The 19,025-nt window shown below is 40.7% G+C and overlaps 1 protein-coding gene across 2 annotated transcripts in view; it reads left to right on the top strand.

Moving 5' to 3' along the window:
- The first annotated feature begins 4,546 nt into the window (after window positions 1-4,546).
- DDC (dopa decarboxylase) overlaps window positions 4,547-19,025 on the top strand; it is a 72,364-nt gene continuing 57,885 nt past the window's right edge. The window contains exons 1-2 of one of the 2 annotated variants that reach the window (XM_068671089.1): window positions 4,547-5,240; window positions 12,114-12,177. The gene's annotated coding sequence lies outside the window, so the exon portion shown is untranslated. The remainder of the gene's footprint in view (window positions 5,241-12,113; window positions 12,178-19,025) is intronic. The other variant, XM_068671087.1, reaches the window with a different exon arrangement.

Genomic DNA, 19,025 nt, shown 5'->3' with positions numbered 1-19,025 from the left:
CATCCTTTAAGAAGAGTTAAAAGGAAAACAGAGACCACAAAATACCTCCATTCCAGCTGCTCTGTCTGATGATTCCTATTAGGACAGTTTGTCCTATATTTGAAGAAGAAGTTGTTCACCTCTTTTGCTTGAGGGAAATTATTTCGGATATTCTGCTGTGATATTTACGATATTCATTTGGGAAACATTGCTGGAATCAAATTAGGAAATAGAGCACTAGCATCTTTTGGCTTATAAAACACAACCATAACTCACTGCAAATCTATGCTCTGGATAAAGCGCTCTCTTGGCATGATAGCTGCTGGATTGGGCCACTTCTCAGTAGTACTTTCAGAAAGCAGTTACTTATTGGGTCCCATAAGCCTTGTATTCGAGTGGCCCATCAGCACCCTGGTTGAAAAGCACATCTGCACAAAATACGTTTTTGCTTAAACTCCTGCCGCTCTGCTGGGAAGGAGATTGGTGGTGGTGCTGCTCATTAGAGTAATAGACGGTTGGAAATGCTTCACTTGCTCGTTGGACACAATCTTTCCTGTTTCTGTTTTGCTAACCCGTGGAAGCCAGCAAACACATTCCACTTCAAGCGTTAGTCATGCTTTGGCTTCAGCATGCAGTGTGACTACACATGAGCTGGTATTGCACTGGGGTGTGAGTTATATATCAGCGGTGTGAAATTCATTCATCAGCACAAGGGTAGTCGTTTTGGTTTTTTGATAGTCCCAAATTTTCTCTATCTGGAGATGCATGTTAAAGCACGTAGAGCTCTCTACCCTGTTAGCAGCTAAAGAAACCAACTTAGTCATTGAGTTGAACGAAGGGGAGTAATTGCCTACAGAAAGGTTTGAAGATGCCACTTAGCTAAAGGAAGCTGTGCTAACAGTGAAACTGGCATCCTCTGTCATCATAAAAAGTCAATATGATCCTACAAAAAAAAAAAAAAAAAAAAAAAAAGTTAAATATATAAGCATGGTCAATATGTGTTGCTAAGCCTGCCCAATGGTAGGGCAGCAGCATCTGCATTCTTGCCCAAACTGCCCGCAACTGTGGTGACTGCAAAATGATCCCTGCAGAGCAAGGGGGAACAAACAAGCAGAGCAATGGATCAAACATCAAAATGATCCCTGGCCTTAGACGTTCACAGCAGGTATCAGAACGTTCACAAGTATAAAATTAATCTGGGTCAGAAATGGGTACACGGTACAGATTTGAACTAGTTACTGTGCCTGACAGAAGGTTTGTGTTGGCTTTACATTAATTGCAGGACAACAGTGACATGATCGGACAATGTCTGATCCCACAGGAAGCCTTCTAGCATTCATTTCACCTGCCAAAACGCATTTGAACCTACGAGTAAATTTGAATCGGACCTAGTGTTTCGCAGACTGTACCTGCAGCTCTTTCATCTTGATACACAGAACCCTAAAGCTGGGTTTGTTGTAACACCAGATGGCTGCTTCAGCCTGTACCTGCAAACCCAGATGAGAAAAATATCACCAGAGAAGCCATTTTCCTTCAAGTTGAACTACAGACAACCTCAAATTTATGTTGCTGCTAATTTAGGGATGCTTTAATCTGCTTTGTTGATGTCTACCTTGTATATTGCATTGTGTCTCAGGCATTGATTGTCTGACGTCCTGGGAAATCCTGCAACTATGACAGCAGATGGAGAAAAGAGATGTCTTCCTTTGAAATCTCCACATTGCCTTAATTTGGGTTGCTTCTGCATCCTAAATATCATGTCTTCCTTCCTTAACTTTGAGCACAATTTAGTTAGGATTTGAAAACTTAATATAACCACAACTATGTCCAAGAGCTATATGATTTTCATTAGATATTGTGATTAGTCACATCTGAGACTTCAAAATAAATTAGTTTGTATAACACTCACATTGCAAGCTCTTAGCCTGAAGACATTCTGCTCTAATTGCTCATCATTTTGCACAGATACAAGCAGATGTTTTTACAAGGAAGATTGGTTTATCACAAGACACTAAGCTGCGCCTAACAGCGTCTTATGACACTTGTTGGTTACCCAGGTTGAATGCTTTGCTTTAATCAGGTGTTTTCCATCTGTTGGCTGCAGGGTTCTGGTGCCACAAATGTTTAACAGGAAAGCAAAAGTATAAACACAGCTGCTAGCTCTGAGTCAAAGCACAGCCTGCATTTATAGGCTCTAATGCTCAGGTCAGCTGCAGGCAGAAGTATAGCTCTTCCTAAGAAAAACACCTCATGAGAGCTAAATAGGGAAGGGAAATGAAGTAGGAAGAAGAAGTGCTCTTGGGCAGTATTGCCTACTTTGTGGTTTGGTTGTGATGAGGAACGTAGTATTGTGGTGCTCCAGTGCTGATCAGCAATTCTGTAGAAAGTCAATTTCCCTTCCTCTTCCCTCGGACTTTGTTTATAAATAAAGACAGATTTTATCTGCCTTTTGAGACACATTCTCCAGAGGTGACAGAATTGCCATTTGGGGTTATCAAACAAAGAAATACCTATGGAATTGGTGTTCTCTACAGCCTGCCCATTCTCCTAACAGTCTAATTGCCATCAAGACTAAAGGAAGGTAAAAGTATGATTCAATAGGGCAATTCAAATGAGGCAATAATTTTATAAAGTTAAAAGAGCTAAGTCAAATACTGAAAATGTACAACTTCACTGTTTCACAAAGAATGCTGGATACATCGTATTCAGAAGTATTTTAATTTAGTTAAGCCTTTTAAGCATTTGATTTCCTCCATTACACTTCTCTTTTCCACTGAATTTCTGGAAGATATTTGTGTGTTCCGTATGATTCTTACATGCTTAGTTTTATGTTAGTGCAGTACTCTCAGAATCAGGTCCAAAGACAGAAAACAGAAATGAGGAAAGCAGTGAGGACTAGAGCTTTGTGAAAAATTGCCTAACACAGTCATGGAAGAAAAGAGTAACGACAGAGTAGGTGGGTAGAAGAAATCATTTAATTTTCACTAAAGTGTATAGGGTTTGTGAAAACAGCTGAATAACAAGAAACAGAAACACCGAGGGCTTAAAATGTTTGTCTCAAAATACTTGCAATGAATTGCCTGAACAAGTCTTTAATCTCCCTTATAAAACAGCACCGCAGAGAAGAAGAAAACTGAGTGAGAAAGTACTGCATCCTCTTTCTAATACGTACACCTTCACAAACAGAATCCTAGAAGCTGCTGTCCTTCAAGAAGGGATAAGGGAGCAGGAACTCCCGGGGCAGGAGTGAGAAGGAAGACTTCGGATGCAGGAGAAATGGAGGAGCTATAGGAAGAGCAAACGGGTTGGTCATAAAAACGATCAAATACACACAGATGGTTCCACAGACTAGAAAGCAGTGACTGATGGAAGTATAGTAGACTTCTGTAAAAACATAGGCAGAACGCAAAATACTTAATTACTTTATTTTTCAATCAAAAGTCACAGGGCATCACCTAACGTGTAGGGGCCCAGTTCAGTAAATACAAATTTCATCACTGACTGCCTGGATATTAAAAAAAAATAAAAAAATACCATATGCTAAAAGTTCGCCTGGGTTCATGAAGTGCTTATCAACATAAGGAGCTTCCAGAAACTCACAGATGGATGTTAACTACAAACATAGCATCTTTCGATCAGTAAGTCCATGGGCCTCATGTCACCAAGTGCCAGGAGCGGTCATTAGGGGAAGAATCATTACCTGATAACCTATATTTGTACTCTTTTTTTTTTTTTTTTTTTTTTTTCTTCTAGGGCTAGAGATATTTTTTGGTCTGATACAGTATGTGTTCACATGGGGGCCAACTCACGCAGAAACAACTGAAGGTAGCAGAGGGAAGTGATTGCCCCCAGCCTGCTTGCATAGGGTATGCTGCACAAAGGCAGTAGCTGGCTTCATGTGGCCTCAAAACAAGGTGATAAATGATGGGGACTGCACCTTGCTTACACCTCATCCTCTAACATGAGTATTACAGCAGGGATAGCGCTCACTTGAAAGGCAGGAGTGGGTATCCTAGAAGTTACACAGTAATGGTTATTTCTGGGGTTTTTTGTTCAGCTGCTGTGTAGCAGCACGTTGTGAAGGCCTCTCTCGCACCAGCAGCCTTCCGGATAAAATGCAGCTTTTCCTCCTGCTGTGTGCGAGTAAAGGAGAAAAAAAAAAATACAGGAGATGGTGGGGAGGGAGGGGTGCAACCTACTGAAGTCTTGGGTGTTTTTTTTCTTTTTTCCTCACAAAGAGCTGCAGTGCAGGGGCAGGTCTGAGAGGCTGTCCCCAGCCGTCCAGCACTTACACACTGAGGGAGGAGGGCTCATCCTAGCTCTGGTTACATCCCAACTGTCTCTGAGTTTCCCCCACCAGAGACACCTCCCAAAGGCTGGCAGCCTGGCTGCGGCAGGAGGTGGCTCAGCAGACCCCAGCCACGCTCCCCGGCCTCAGGCAGCTTTTTAATGCCGAGGACCCGGGACTGCTCAGACAGAAACATAGGCTGTGAACTGGATCTTGCGATGCAATAAAAAGAAACACTTTTCCCTACACCCCGTGCCCCTCCTGGGGCGGCGAGGCCGGGCTGGGCCGGCAGGCGGCGGGCGCGACTCCCTCCGTGGGCAGCTGGGCTCCGGGCAGGGGTTCCCATGGAGCCCGAGCGGCTGGGGTCTCACTGTTTTACTTTAAACATGGGGAGATTTGGGGGTGTTTTGTTTTATTGAGACAGCCGACGGTGCGCTGCGTCCCTCGGCAGATCCTGCCGAGAAGCACGGGCAGAGCGAGGAGGCTGCACCGCCAGCCCCCTGCAGGGGACGCGCTGCAAAATGGCGGCGCTGAATGGGGGTGGCCAGGGGGCTTCTCCTGAGGCGTGGAGGGCTTCACCTCAGGGCCCGCGCAGTGCCCCTCTTTCTTATGCTCCTACATTTTCACTTGAGGCTCCCTGGGTAAAGAAGAAGTCACGTATCACACCCCAAATACCTGTGCACGGCAGCAGAATGCGTTCAGCAGCTTTCCTTTTTTTCCTCCTTATTGAGAAAGAATGACTGGTAAAGCTGGTGAACGTTGTGCAACGCGTCTTAATGATTAACTACAGGTTCAGGATAAGCTCAATAGCAATGAAAACCACATAGTTACTGGCAAGGGCTGAGAAATTTTTGGGGACTACGATTCCTTAGCTGCTTGTTGTGATCGCTTCTTAATGCAACAAGAATATCAGGAAACTACTGAAAGTGCATGTGTCCAAAGTGTCTGAAAAAGTGCTGAGATCTCCAAACAGGTAAGGATAAGCTTACTCATGTTAGAAAGTGAAGTCACCTCTGTACTTTCACCAAGTAATCCAATCTGACAAGTCGGCAAAATTTGTTAAGTATTAAGCTACTGAGTATTTAGAAATGCAACATAATGTACTCAAGTTAGACATTTCTGTTTTAATCAACAGTGGTTTAAGCCTATTTTATTGAAATGGTCAGGAGTTCGTAAAGTATTTTAATATAAAAACTTTTGAATTTAAAGATTTTAAACAAAGCAGGTTTTAACTGCTAAAATGGACTCAAAGGCACTGCTTACTAAATGAAGTGTTCTGGAGGAACACAAATGCTTTTGCATGGTGGCATCCTGTGCCGTATAGGAACTGAGTCCCAGCTGACAAGCTACACTAACCTCCACAAATTTGGTCAGAAAAACAAATCTCTTTTGTTTGAAAATGCAGTTCTCCTGTTCCTATAGCTTGGTTTCATTGCAATGTGTGAGATTGGACTTACCTTTGCAGAGAGGTCCTGTTTATGTCATGGGAAGTGGAGCTATTCCCATACAGTGGCATCACACTCTCATGTGTGGCAAAATGCAGAACAGCAAATGTTACTTCAGCACTAGCAGGGCTCAGAGGAAGAAGTTAATGGATTCATAGGGACTTCAATGGAAGAGGAAAGAGGAATAACGTTTTTGTCAATGATGCAAGGAAAAAAGATAACATACCACAATGAATACTTGATGCAAAAGCAAGATTTTCAATATAACTATGATGTGTGATGAAACATTTCTTAAGAAGAGAGCAACCTGGAAGTCAGATGTTCAAAGTACGCATCTCACACCACTAACGTGAATTGGAAGTAAAATGAGGAAACTGGAATATCTGTTGTGAGGAGATTTACTGAGACCAGGGGGGTGAACTGCAGACTTTTAATTATGTAGCTATGTCCTTTCTGCACACACAGTGGAGTAAAAGTTGTCTCACTGGTAACACAGAGACTGTCACCTGTCCTGTCTGTCCCAGACTGTCAGTTTAGTAGAGTGAAATAGCAGGACCTGAGGGAGATGGAAATTTCATCTATTGATCTATTTAGAAGTTATTATAAAAATGGTGTTAACAAAAAGGTTGCCGAAACCTTGTGTTTGTTTGGGAGAATGGTGGGAGATGGGACAGTTTTCAAAAAAGGATGAAAACTGGCAGATTAAACTTGCAAAAGTGAAAAGAGTTCAGAGGTATTTTCCAATCCCTCTTTACAAGTGGGTTGGCTTCTGCTGGATTTCTGTTTGATGGAAAGTTTGCAAAGACACAAGTAGGTGAGGGGATGGGTAGTAGTGTTTGGTACAGTGAGTTGGTACACTGTAGTGGGGAGAAAACTCCTAAAGGTTGTTTAAGAAAGTGTTTTTGGATATTCAGCAGGTACATGTCTGAGAAATTTCCCTGCTCCTTCAGTCCTTCTCATATTTTTACTTTAGTATATGGTTCTTACCCTTTTCTTTCCAACATGTATGAAAAGTGGTCTCTTTGTTCCTCTTGGGCACCAGAATTGATATGGTTTTTATCACATATTTCAGATCATATATTGCATAAACAGCAAGTGTAATGGTAAACAATATTTTGTAATACCACAACTTGTAAGTGGAAAAAATTAGTTCAGTGCATCCTAATCACAGTCCTGTTAGTCAGCTTTACTAAGTGCATTGCCCATACATGACAGCATATGGGCTTGTACACAGTATGCAGAACTCCAGCAGTCCTCAGAGGAGTGTCTCCCCATCTCACCACTCAATCTTCATGCGGCTTATGTTCATAGCAAAGATATCTTTCCTGCAGAAAACATTTTGAATTAACGATTTTATTGTAACTTTTTCACTTTCTTGATCACATGTGGGTTGTATCTCCACCTAAGAAATAAATGAGATCGTAGGGTAAATAGTCCTTTAGTCCTTACTTGAAAAGCAAATTGGGATTTTAATGTTACTTTCTCTGTCAGAGCTGTCAAAAATGTTGTACACTTAAAGGACTGCCCTTAAACACTAATACTAACCATTTTTTTCCCATTTGCTTTAGAAAGGAACCTTTATTTTTAAAATTCATGGCAAGTTTGCTGAGCTTTGTGAGGATGTTATAGTTTTTTGTCCTACCCTTTTTGGTTGTACATTTTGGGCAAATAACAGAGGAATTGGTTGGTTATAGGGATTCAAATGTAATTTATTGTTTCTTATTCTTTCTTGTATTATATCAGAGATATTACTTTACTCCTGATATTATTCTTAGCAGTTTCAAAGGCAGAAAATTGGAATGTTTCTCTAAGCAGACTACTAATGTGAGGATTAATGGCAACGCATCCTTTTTTTTTCTTCTTCCATTTGTTTTCCAGGCAAAGGTGTGACTCCAGTACTACATAACCCATCACTGGGTCTCTGTAAAGGATGTACCTCCCCGTTAGTGATGTAGTGATGTAGCCAGTATCTTTGTTCAAACCACTTCAAAACTCTGCTTCATACTTCATACCCAGTCTTATAGATAAGGCAGAAAGTTTGCAGTCACTGAGCGGGCTGTAAGAAGAGAGGACATGGGACTCGTCTTATCTTAAATTGGAGACAGTGGAAGTCATAGCAGGAACAAGAAGCTGGAAAGTGTATAACCCAAAGAGAGGGGTTTTGGTACCATTTCAGAGCTCTGAGCCGGGCTTGCCAAACTTGGCTTTGTGACATTCCTTATGTTTCAGAAAATTCTTTTCCTTTTATACCCAGTATCTGTCTGATTGCTAGAGTAATGTCAAGCACTGGCATGAGCAGTGCAACTTGGCGTTAAAGGGTTGCTTTAACATCTTAAAATACATAGAAGGATGCTACAAAAAAGAAGGGAGTCTCTTGTTTGGTGGGTAGGATGTAAAGTAATAGACTAATATTGATAAAAAGATATCCTAGAAGAGAATTGATATATCAGCAACAGTAGTAATGCACTGAAATATATTGTTTAGGAAGGCTATAAATTCAGCGTCAGAGTACTGCTGCCCTAAGGTGCTTATAATGCCTCCCCTCTTTGTAAAAGTCATGTTGTTGCAAAGGCATCCTGTGGAGAGGCTGTTTCACTTAAATGAAAAAATCACGAGTTTTAGGTATTCTTTTCTCTGACACACAACAGAGCACACATACAGGTATGTGAAATAACAGGACTATTTCTTTAGGACACTGCAACCATTATTATTAAGACTACTCAGTCATGTTTAAAGGAGTTTAGAAAGTTCAGAAAAACTATGCAGAGCGCTTCCTGCTTTTAGAAACAATCCAACTACAGAATCACAGAATCACCTAGGTTGGAAGAGACCTCCAAGATCACCCAGTCCAACCTCGGACCAACCTCTGGAGGACTAACCAGTCCTCCACTAAACCATATCACTAAGCTCTACATCTAAACATCTTTTAAAGACCTCCAGGGATGGTGACTCAGCCGCTTCCCTGGGCAGCCTATTCCAATGCCTAACAATTCTTTCCATAAAGAAGTTCTTACAGGGAATTAGAAACAACCCAGGAACCTGATGTGTGCAGTTGCTCCTGGAACCTGATGTGTGCAGTTCGAGGTTATTACTGCTTGCAGATACATGAGACAGGCTGAAAGCTGCCAAAGATGCCAGCACCCGAGAAAGGTGTTGAGCAGATACCTTTTCCCTTCAGGCAATACCATAAAGGAACTGGTCATTGCAACAGGGCTCATACTGACATTTCCCATACTGTTCCTTTAAAGGGAGAGAGCGAGAATAAATGCAAAGGATTTAGGGGGAGGTGGTATTTCTTTAATGGAACCCTGTGGGTGCATTATCTTGCACGTTCAGAGACCTTTTTCTTCGTAGCTCGCTCTGATTTGCACATTTCTTTGTGCAATTTTAAAAAGGTTGGACAGTTTTCCCTGAAGAAATACATGTGCCTTCCAGCAGTTTTAAATTGCTCGTGATATGTTTGATATCCTTATACATCTGCCACCCCATCAGAATCTTGCTGAGCTCTTGACTGCAGTGCTTCCTGTGGTAATTATATTTTCTGCAGTTTTAACCACACATCATGGGAAAAAACTGTTTCCTTTTGTCTGTTTTTAATCTGCTGTCTTTTAATTTCACTGAGTAGTCCCTCTCGGGCTTTTGAAATTTGAAAAACAAAAGTCCTTCATCTTTTCCCTTTGCTCTTTCCTTCCTTCTCCTTTCCTTGGCTCCCTGACGTTGCTCTATTTTCGAAGCTAACCAGGCCCACTCATCTGAATCTTCCCCGGAGGAGGGGGTAGTGCCTTTGAGGAGAAATCTTCCCTTAAACGCCAGGAGAGCAGCAAGGTTTTTTCGCAAATGAAAATCTGAGAGCATATTGAGTATTCCGGAACTGTTCCAGCAATAGATCAAAAGTCACTGGAAGATTTTTTTGGTATAACTCACCGGCTTGTTCTTACTGGATCCAAAGCTCTTGCTATTCTCGATCATGCTACTTATTAAACCGAGGTGTTTGTTCAGCAGTGCCACCAAGGTTGCTTAGACTGAGTCCATTAGTTCGCCCTGTAAGGTTTTGGGGAGTGTAATTCCACCCTCCCTCTGTAGGCTGTTACTTCTGAATTAATGTTACTGAGCTCCCCGATATTTTGCGTGGTCTGTTCAGCAAGCGACATTCGTAGCCGTCCCCCCCCAGTTCAGGTGCTTCATCTTTAATGGGAAAAACAGAAAGGGTTGGGGATGACGTCCTTAATACAAGCTCTCCTGTGTTTAGTAACAAATATTTGCTAAGAAATACAAAAGTAATGCTTCTTTCATGTATCTTAGGCAGCTGCAGTCGTCTGCCTGACCCCCTTGGCAGGAGCTGTGACCAAAATGGGATATGCAAAGCATGGACCAGGAGAAATGCACACTGTAGTGATGGCTAGTGACAGGTCTGATACCGCGATGAGGAGTGAGCTTGTGCTGTAATAAAAGGTGGACTAATAATTAGAGAACTTTTGGGAGAGAAAGAGGAGTATAGTGCGTATTTTTCCCCATGGTTATTGACACCTACTGAAGATGTTCCATGAAATGGTAGTCTTTTCTGACCAAGTATAAAAGACCAGCTAATTTTAAAGAATTTACTTAGGAAGTGGAAGAACCCAGTAAACAAAATAATGTATCTCTGGACAAAAAGAGATAATGAGTAGAGAGTATTTCCTTTGAAAGGTAAAAACTAGAAAGGTGTCAGCAATGTCTTGATATTAAATATTAAAAACATCCTAACGATGATCTAAATTTGATTTAAAACAAAACAAAACAAACCCCATATCAGTAGTTCTTCTAAATAATGTATAAATGAAGTTTAACATTACAATATAGACACAGAAAGGCTTGATTTTAGAGAAATAGCTTGAAAATCTCTGTATCACTGTAATTAGTACTACTCAGTATTATACCAAACATTAATTGAGGTATGCAGTCAAACTTTATTATAAACATAGATGCAGAATCATCAATGCTAGATATGTATGTCCTGGAATCAAGTAATTTTTTGATATTCATTCCTTCCCCTTAACAAACCAATTCAACTGATTAATTCAAACGAACCAATGACGTGATGAGAACATTTGGAAAGCTTTGTAAATGGTAACAGCAGAAAGTGGAAAAGTAAGTAATAGAAAGCGTGTGCTCAAACAGAAGACATTTCACACAAAAGCTTCTTTCTGGCATTTTTGTTGAACTTCCCGTGCCCAGGTGAGGTGCAGACACAGGTCTCCTTGGGCACTCACCAGCCAACAGCAGGGCCCTGCCGTAATCCTGAGCAGTTCCACCACTGCCACGTGGCCTGAGCCAGCAGAGAAACAGCCAGCTCGAGCTGGATGCACACTGTGCACATCCTCTTGTGCTTTTTCTTTCTTTCCTTGTTTTTTTTTTTTTTTTTTTTTTTTTTTAGTGTTTTGATCATTTTTCTCCTACCATAATCTTCTATTCCTTCACTATTCATTTTCCTCTAAGGAAATTTATATTTATATTATATTTATATTATACATTTATATATATTTATATTATATTTATATATGTTATTATATATTGTATTATAGGGACATATATTATATGTCCCTATATAATCATTTTTTAATCAGCTAGTACTAGAAGTTATTTAATTATTTAGTTATACTTCCTTGTCATATTTGTTGTGGATAAGAAAACACAACTGTCCAGCCTTTGCTCGGGTGGGGATGTAATCACATGTTTATGTATGTTAGGCTCCTGTTACAAGAATTTTCCAGGCTCTCAGAAATCCTTTATTTTCTTGTTGCTGCAATGGCAGGAGCATCATGCTCGTCTCCCATTTTCTGCTGCCTTGCACATGCTAGAAAGATTTTCTGGCACTGCTGGCTAGGAAGACTCTTCCTCCTTTCATGTTCCTGCCTTGCCAGCTTTCAAATTCTGTAATTCCACCATTAAGGAATTATAAATAATTATGCACTTAGATACCTGGAGAAGAGGTACGTGTGTGCTCATTACCGAGGCCAACAGTTCTGGGACCACCAGCTGGATAGGAGCCTTGTTGTGCTAGGCTACTGAGAATAATGTTTATTATGATGCACAATGTAAATAAACAAACAAACAAAAAAAACAAAAAAAAAACAAAAAAAAAAAAAACAGAGCATTACAAAAGCATACTGTGCTTATGAAAGATAAGACAAAAAATAAAATACATTATATGCGAGTGTGAGGATTCTCTGTGACTGCATCAGCAGCTTAGCTAGTTACACGACTGACCTCAAGATTACCTGCCCAGGGCACACAGCCTTGCGTGAATCCCTGCCCTGGGTTGCTCTTATGCCTGTTTCTACCTTCTCCTTTTAAAGCGTATTGATATTTCTGTTCTTCATCCTGATGACTATGCTCCTGGCTTTGGGTGATTTCCTTTCTAGCTCTGGCCAGCCACCTTACTCTGACCTCAGGATTTACAAATTCACAAAGAGAACTGCATTTAAGGTAAGGACATCCCAAGATCTGCAAAATCTACCTGGGACAGAAAACAAAATCAAAGCCTAGCCATCAGGACTCTGCGACAATGTTGCTACAACCAGGTGTCACCCCTCTCATTATTTGTTTATTTGGGGGAATCTGTTGAGGTCAGGAAGGTTAAAAGACTTCCTGTCTACACAGCTACACAAATGGGATTTAATTAATAAAAATAAAATCTGATTACATGGTTGTACAGGCTAATAATTACCCCACTTTTGATTTTTTTTTTGAGGATATAATGAATCAAATTATTTTTACCCATTTAACCATCCATTTAAAAAAATCTTTTTTACCATTAAAATAATTTGCCATGTTGAAAGTTGGTCTGTTCAGCCCACTAATTACTTAAGTGTGTGCTAGTCTTTAAGTGACTTTAAGTAGCAAAGTACTCATTTGCTCTTACTGTGCCTTCTTCACGTGTTTTCTTCCAAGGTAAAAATAATAATTAAAAAAAAAAATAAATCTTAGTCTTATTGCTGCAACTTTTTCTTTATTGTGGATGTTCCTTTGGATAACATTTTTCTAATTAAAGAGCAGATTTCTTATCCATTTTCACATAAATTTCTTTAAAATACATCACAGGCTTTTGGAGCAACAGTTTTTAATGTAATACCTCTTTATAAGGACCCATAACTTTGGGAGAAATATCATAGCCAGTAGTAGGAGTTAGGTATTAAGGGTGTGGTAGAGGGGAGCCAGTTTTATTCATCTTACAAAATAAGAAACTGTATTACAGATTGGTAAGCAATGTCTGCTGGCACCTTTTCTAGTCAGTTCTTATCTATCCTGCCGTTGAACGTTAAAAAACATGTTTCAATGACTTCATTTTATTTAGAAATTCATCCCTAACTCTGATGTTTCATTGCTCTTGAAACTTAAAATATTGTTCTGCAAGTTGTACTGGGGCTGCTGTTTGTACCGTATTACTAGGAAGGACATGTTCACCTACTTTTGATTTATCTTGCTTATTCCTAGCAAAAAAATTTAACCTCCACTGCCTCATTCTTAAAATTATAACAAAACCCTTGTGATAGAGGCTGTTTGTTGCAGATTGCTTTTAAGTATTTGTTTTTAGTGTACGTATGTTTGGTACATAAAATGCAAAAGTTGATGTGAAGAGTGGTGATCAGTACTCTGAAGCATTGAGCATTATTAAGGGTATCACATCTAATACAGCTCAGCTTGCCACCACATATTGATTTGTCGTCTTCTTGCAGTTCCTACTGCTCAGCACTACTACGTGTTAGAAGTAAGACTGTACTTGTCTTCAGAAGAGGACTGGTCTTTTGAAAGCATGCCGTTCCTACAGAATACTGGTAGTTACTTCAGCAATAGAAACCTCTCTGATAAGTAGTGAAGATGCTTTGAAATTACTGAGATGATGCATCAATTTTTTGTTTTATCCAAAGACACGTAAAATATCCTTTTGCTCTAGAACAGTAAGTATAGAAGGAAAACAAAAATGTAAACTAGAAGCACCATTCTTCTCCATTCTTAAATTTCTATTTGAAAGCATCAGGAAGGTTATCTTTTTAACTAAATAGGAAACGATATGAATATTGATGGCCCAGTCATTAACTCTAATAGGTATTTAAGAGGACAAGTAGGTAATGCTAGATATGGAGCGTAGCTGAGAGCCATGAGTCCAGAAAATTGTCCTCACTGCTGTCACTTGTACATTATACTCAAGGTACCTCTGCAATCCCAATTAAGTTACTTCAGCCTGTTCTTCCCTGATGAGAAAGTGAATACAACCTTATTATAAGAGTCCCTACAGTTCTACCAGTCCCTATTCCAAGTCCAACAGGCGGAGCCATGGCAAATACTTTGAGTCCTACCACATTCTGGATCCCTTGTTCCCCAGACTTCTTCCACGTGCCAGTTGAGGATGCTGCTGGTCATGGTGCCATTGCAGCTTCACAGCTCCTCTTCCTGGGTGGCAGCAGTAGCAGCCAGCAGAGCTATAGCTCTGTAAATTGAGGATCGAAGAATGCTGTTGGACTGTTCACAACAGCTTGTTATCCTAGGACTGGTAGAAACAAACTATTTTTTGTAAGTACGTATTAAATGTATGGATGTCACTTGATTATTCAATGACTAGGAAGTGTCTTCCAGTATACAGAGGTCACGCAATCCATCCCTTATTTAAATCACATTGAGTTATTTCCTTTATCTTAGCAGTGTCACAGGCTTAGAGTATGCTTGACATGCATTATGTTTGCAGTTGAAGAATTATGAGTTAAGCTCCTTTTTTATATAGTAGATTAATTATTCCAATTAATTTTCTTTGAGTTCAGTTACATAACCTGGAGACTGCTGCAGGTAGTTTATGAGCCTATTATTGTGTAAGATACACTAACATTTCATTAAAATGATGATTTATTTACTGTGATTTTACATACCAAGCACACATTAAGAAACAAAATTAGCAGCCAGTATAAAATATTAACCGCTTGTAAATCACTCAAGTCGGAGCATGTAGATGCAGAGCAGTTTTCTTTATTTCTGCTTCAGTGAATAATAGGCATAAGTTTGGATTGGTGTCGGACTGAAAGAGGGAAACTGAGAATATTATCACTCAGAATTCAGCAGCAGCTAAAGGCAGGTAAGGTATTTTGTTCCATGATATGTTGCCAAGTACATAAAATAAAATGTGCTGGTGATTCTCCTTCCTTCAGAATACTTTCCCTCCATTCTGTATTCAATGCTCTGTAATGAGCATTGAATCATAGACTCATAGAATCACAGAATGGCTTGTGTTGGAAGTGACCTCAAAGACCAGCCAGTTGCAACCCCCTGCCATGGGCAGGGACACCTCCCACCAGACCGGGTTGCTCAAAGCCCCATCCAGTCTGGCCTTGAGCACCTCCAAGGACGGGGCATCCACAGGTTCTCCGGGCAACCTGGTCCACTGCCTCACTATCCTTACAGTGAAAAATTTCCTCCTAATGTCTAGTCTAAATCTATTCTCTTTTAGTTTAAGACGATTCACCCTTGTCCTATCATTATCTACTCAAGTAAAGAGTCCTTCTCTGTCCTTTTTATAAGACCCCTTTAAGTATTGAAAGGTTTCAGTGAGGTCTCCCTGGAGCCTTCTTTTCTCCAGAAGAGTGAAAAATTACATTGCTTAAACATGTCCTACTGATGAAAGTGGTAGATGTAGAGGAGTTGTCTCTTAAGACTCCACAAGTCAAGACCATTCCTAAATAAAACAAATTGTTCTAGATATAAAGAATTAGCAGAGAGAAGGAAAAAAAGTCCATCTCAAAATTCCCAGAAGTGGACTGAATCATCTCTCAGGGAACTACATGGAAAGACTGGTATAAACACAGGTAGCTTCTAGACCAGCAACGTCAGACACAGAGGTTCGAAATCTGTGCCTCTGACTGGAGACAAACTTTGCCAGAGCGTGGCTGGGGAGGTGCTGCCACGTTAAACCTGACCTGGATTTAGGCCATTTGGATTCCAGCTGGAGCTGGAGCCAAACGTGGAAACACAGAAAAACAAGCTGGAAGAGAACAGCTCTTCCTAGCAAAATATTTTATGGAAGCTGCTCCTGAGGACATACCCATAATCGCACAACATATGGCAAAGACTTGCATCTGTACTGAAAAACAAGAACTTGAACTCTCTCTGAGCACAAAGGTAATGAGTGACTAGGACTATCCTTCTTGTTTAACTGCCTGTCTCCTCCAGTCACATGTAAATCCTGTCTAAATGAGCGCCTTTCTCTCCTAATGATAATGTGGGAGCAGTGATTATCCGAGGTGTGGAAGTTAGCAGTATTGTAAAGGAGAACAGATGGCAGGCAGTTCTGGCTGGGGATATGGCTAGCTGCGCTGTGGTGAAGCTACCTGCAGCAGCTTCAGCTGTTATCTTTTCCTGGCTGTCTGTTTTGCCTCCTCGCTGGAGATGATTGCCCTTCCTACAGAGTTGGCAAGACGGAGTGTGTGAACACTTGGTGGCTCTGGTGGAAAGCCTTACGTCTTAGCTGAAATGCATCTTCCTAGGCAGAAATCACACATCGCACTCAAGCAGTTGAGACGTGTACATAGATCCCTGCCAGCGCTGAGATGGAGACAATAACCCACCACAGAAGGCAGTGAACATTACCTTACCTATTGCTTTGACTGTGAGTGTGTCCCTGACCAGAGAGACCCCCGGCTGTGTGGAAGATTCAGTTCACATTCAGTCCTCCAGAGCCCTGAGGCTGTTATGCATAAAGTATTTTGTCTTTCTTGGAGAAAGTTTACGTCCACAGGCTTGGTAACTTTTATTCTTGTGTGTTTATTAAGAATAAATTCCCCAGAAAGTCGGCATCGGTCTTCTCTGGGAAGGTGGTCATGTTAGCACAGGGCTGAAGAGGTGTCAAAGACGCCTTTGCAACAAAGCTGTAGGGCAAGAAACACCAGTGTGATCCCTTGCCATAGTACTTGCCATAATCTCAGACAACTGGGCATCAATGTGCTCTTTACAAGGTGACTCCAGTGTTATTCTCATCCCCTAAAGAATGACTTGAGGCTTATGGTGATGGCAAATGCACTTCCAAGCTTATTGCAAGCAGTATGTGGTAGTGCTTAGTCCTCATGACAATGCATTAATCACAGCCAGTGACAAAATCCCTTCTAGACCAAGCGTTGTGTGATCTTTGATATCTTGGTAAACAGCAATCAAAACAAACCACTTGCATAAGAACAAGCATTGCATTGTTTTCCTTCTGTATCTCAAGCCATCTTTTCCTCATGCCTCCTCTGGGTTCGTCTTTTCACCCACATAGTGGGCTATTCAATTCATGAACCTGTTGCTATAATATGCTTTTCTAACATGAGGTCTTGTTAGCACATTTAAGCCCTTTTAGCAGTTCATCTTTCAGCCGTAGCTTCTGTGAGGCTTACAGTGGTCAGTGCTTTAGGGAAGTTCTTCCTGTGAGCAGTGTGTGGCTGGATGAGTGCCCCAGCAGTGCCTGCATCCCTAGGTTAAGCACATCTCAGCTTACAGCACAAGCTATTCCTATCTGTGTATTGGAAGAACATGCATACTGTGATGGCAGCCTGCTCTCACTGTGACTCTTCACAGCCTGTCAGCTTTTCTATTGACACTTTTTCAGTTCATCACAACCTCTCTCTTTCTTTAGGCTTGCTTCCATAAGCCTGAAATGCTTAGGCTGGCTTGAGCCAGCAAGTGTAAGTTAACTCCTCCGAAGCTATGTTTGAGTCTGCATCCACGTTCACTTCGTTAGCAGTTCCTTTCTATCCATCTTTGGTTTACCTTCACACAGACAGCAATATGGAACTGAACAGGGACAACAAGTCACATTCAATATTCATGAAATAAAAGACACTTTCCCAGTTTGTCAGCCCTGTCTGAGAGTCATCTCCTGGCTAATCTGTTGCAAAGTCTACTTATGTTCTGCAGGAGATTTAGTTTTTATCCTCATACGATGCAAGTAATCCATCTATTTGTGTCTGAAGGCTTTATTTAATTCTTACTGTCTTCCAAAGGAAATACACCCTCTGCTTTTTCCAGAAAATTTAGTTGCACGTTTCTGCTAAAATATTCATTTCTTGTCTCATCTTTGTGGCTCATGCAAATTTGGACCTTGTTTGTGGAATACATAAGGACATATGGTACATCTGAGTGATTCTTAAGTCTTCTTTCTTTCCTTTTCCTTTTTGTAGGTAATTTTCTCTTCCACTACCAGTATTATTGAATTCATGGAAGAGTATATTGAGGTAAAAAAAAAAAAAAAAAAAGAAAACGAAAAAGGCAGATTTCATCAGGGTTCTGCTACTAATTCCTTCTGAAGAAGCAACAGCCAGGGAAACATGTAAAAAGTCCTGCAGCCTCCAAAGGTCATCCTCAAACTAGAGATGGGGAGTAAATCAAGTACTAAGCAATAAAAAAGTGCTTTTTCTTGTGTGTGGACAACAGTGGCTGTTCTTTTGACAACAAATGTTGAAAACAAGAACAAACTGTGTGGTAGCATAATTCCTTATTAGTTGCTTCAAGTTTTTTTTCCTCAGTGTCTAAAATATTGATAGAATCTGGGTCAATTTAAAGCTGTTCACTTTATAGCTAAGGCTTGTTCAAACAACATAAGGTTTGATGATCTACAGCAAAAACACACTGTGTCCAAATTTAGTCACACCAGGAGGCAGCATGAGAAATGCTATTCCTCACAGGTGAGGAAAAAATAAAGTTGGGAGTAACTTATGTAATTGTAACTGGACTGAAGGGTTGGGAAAATTGCCTCTTAATTAATTTCTAAGGTGCGTTATATAGCAATGGATGAGATGAGAAATACTGGGACGTGGATGCAAGCTGTTTAACTGCCACTGCTTTGATGCTTTGATCCATGTCTGGTTCTCACAAACTGGCAGAGGGGACTGCAGAGTGACTGATAACACATTGTCTGTATCGTTCTCCAGGGCTGAGCTGGAGCCTCCTGTTCAAACATGTTATCTCTCCCAGCTCGTTTGCAAACCACAGAGTTGAGCAAAGATGTAACAATGGGGATGAATTGGTACCATCATTGCATGGGCTAGCATTATTTATCATCGTCAGGGCGACGTACTTCCACGTGCAAAAACATATTGATGCCTGTCTCCCGTTAGCTCTTCTGAGTGGTATGGACTGTTGGTTGCTTACCAACAAGTCCTGGCCTTTGAACCTTTCAGGATCATCTGTTATTTCTCACATACTGGTATCCTGACTTGTGAAACAATTTTGCAATAAAGGTAAGCTCCTCTATTCATTATGTTTCAGCAGTAAGAGAAGTTCTTTATGAGGGAGCCAGTATACTCAAGGATCTGGAA

This window comes from Anas acuta, chromosome 2 (genome assembly GCF_963932015.1).
Source record: "Anas acuta chromosome 2, bAnaAcu1.1, whole genome shotgun sequence".
Taxonomy (NCBI): Eukaryota; Metazoa; Chordata; class Aves; order Anseriformes; family Anatidae; genus Anas; species Anas acuta.
This window is presented reverse-complemented; position numbering and strand designations above follow the sequence as displayed.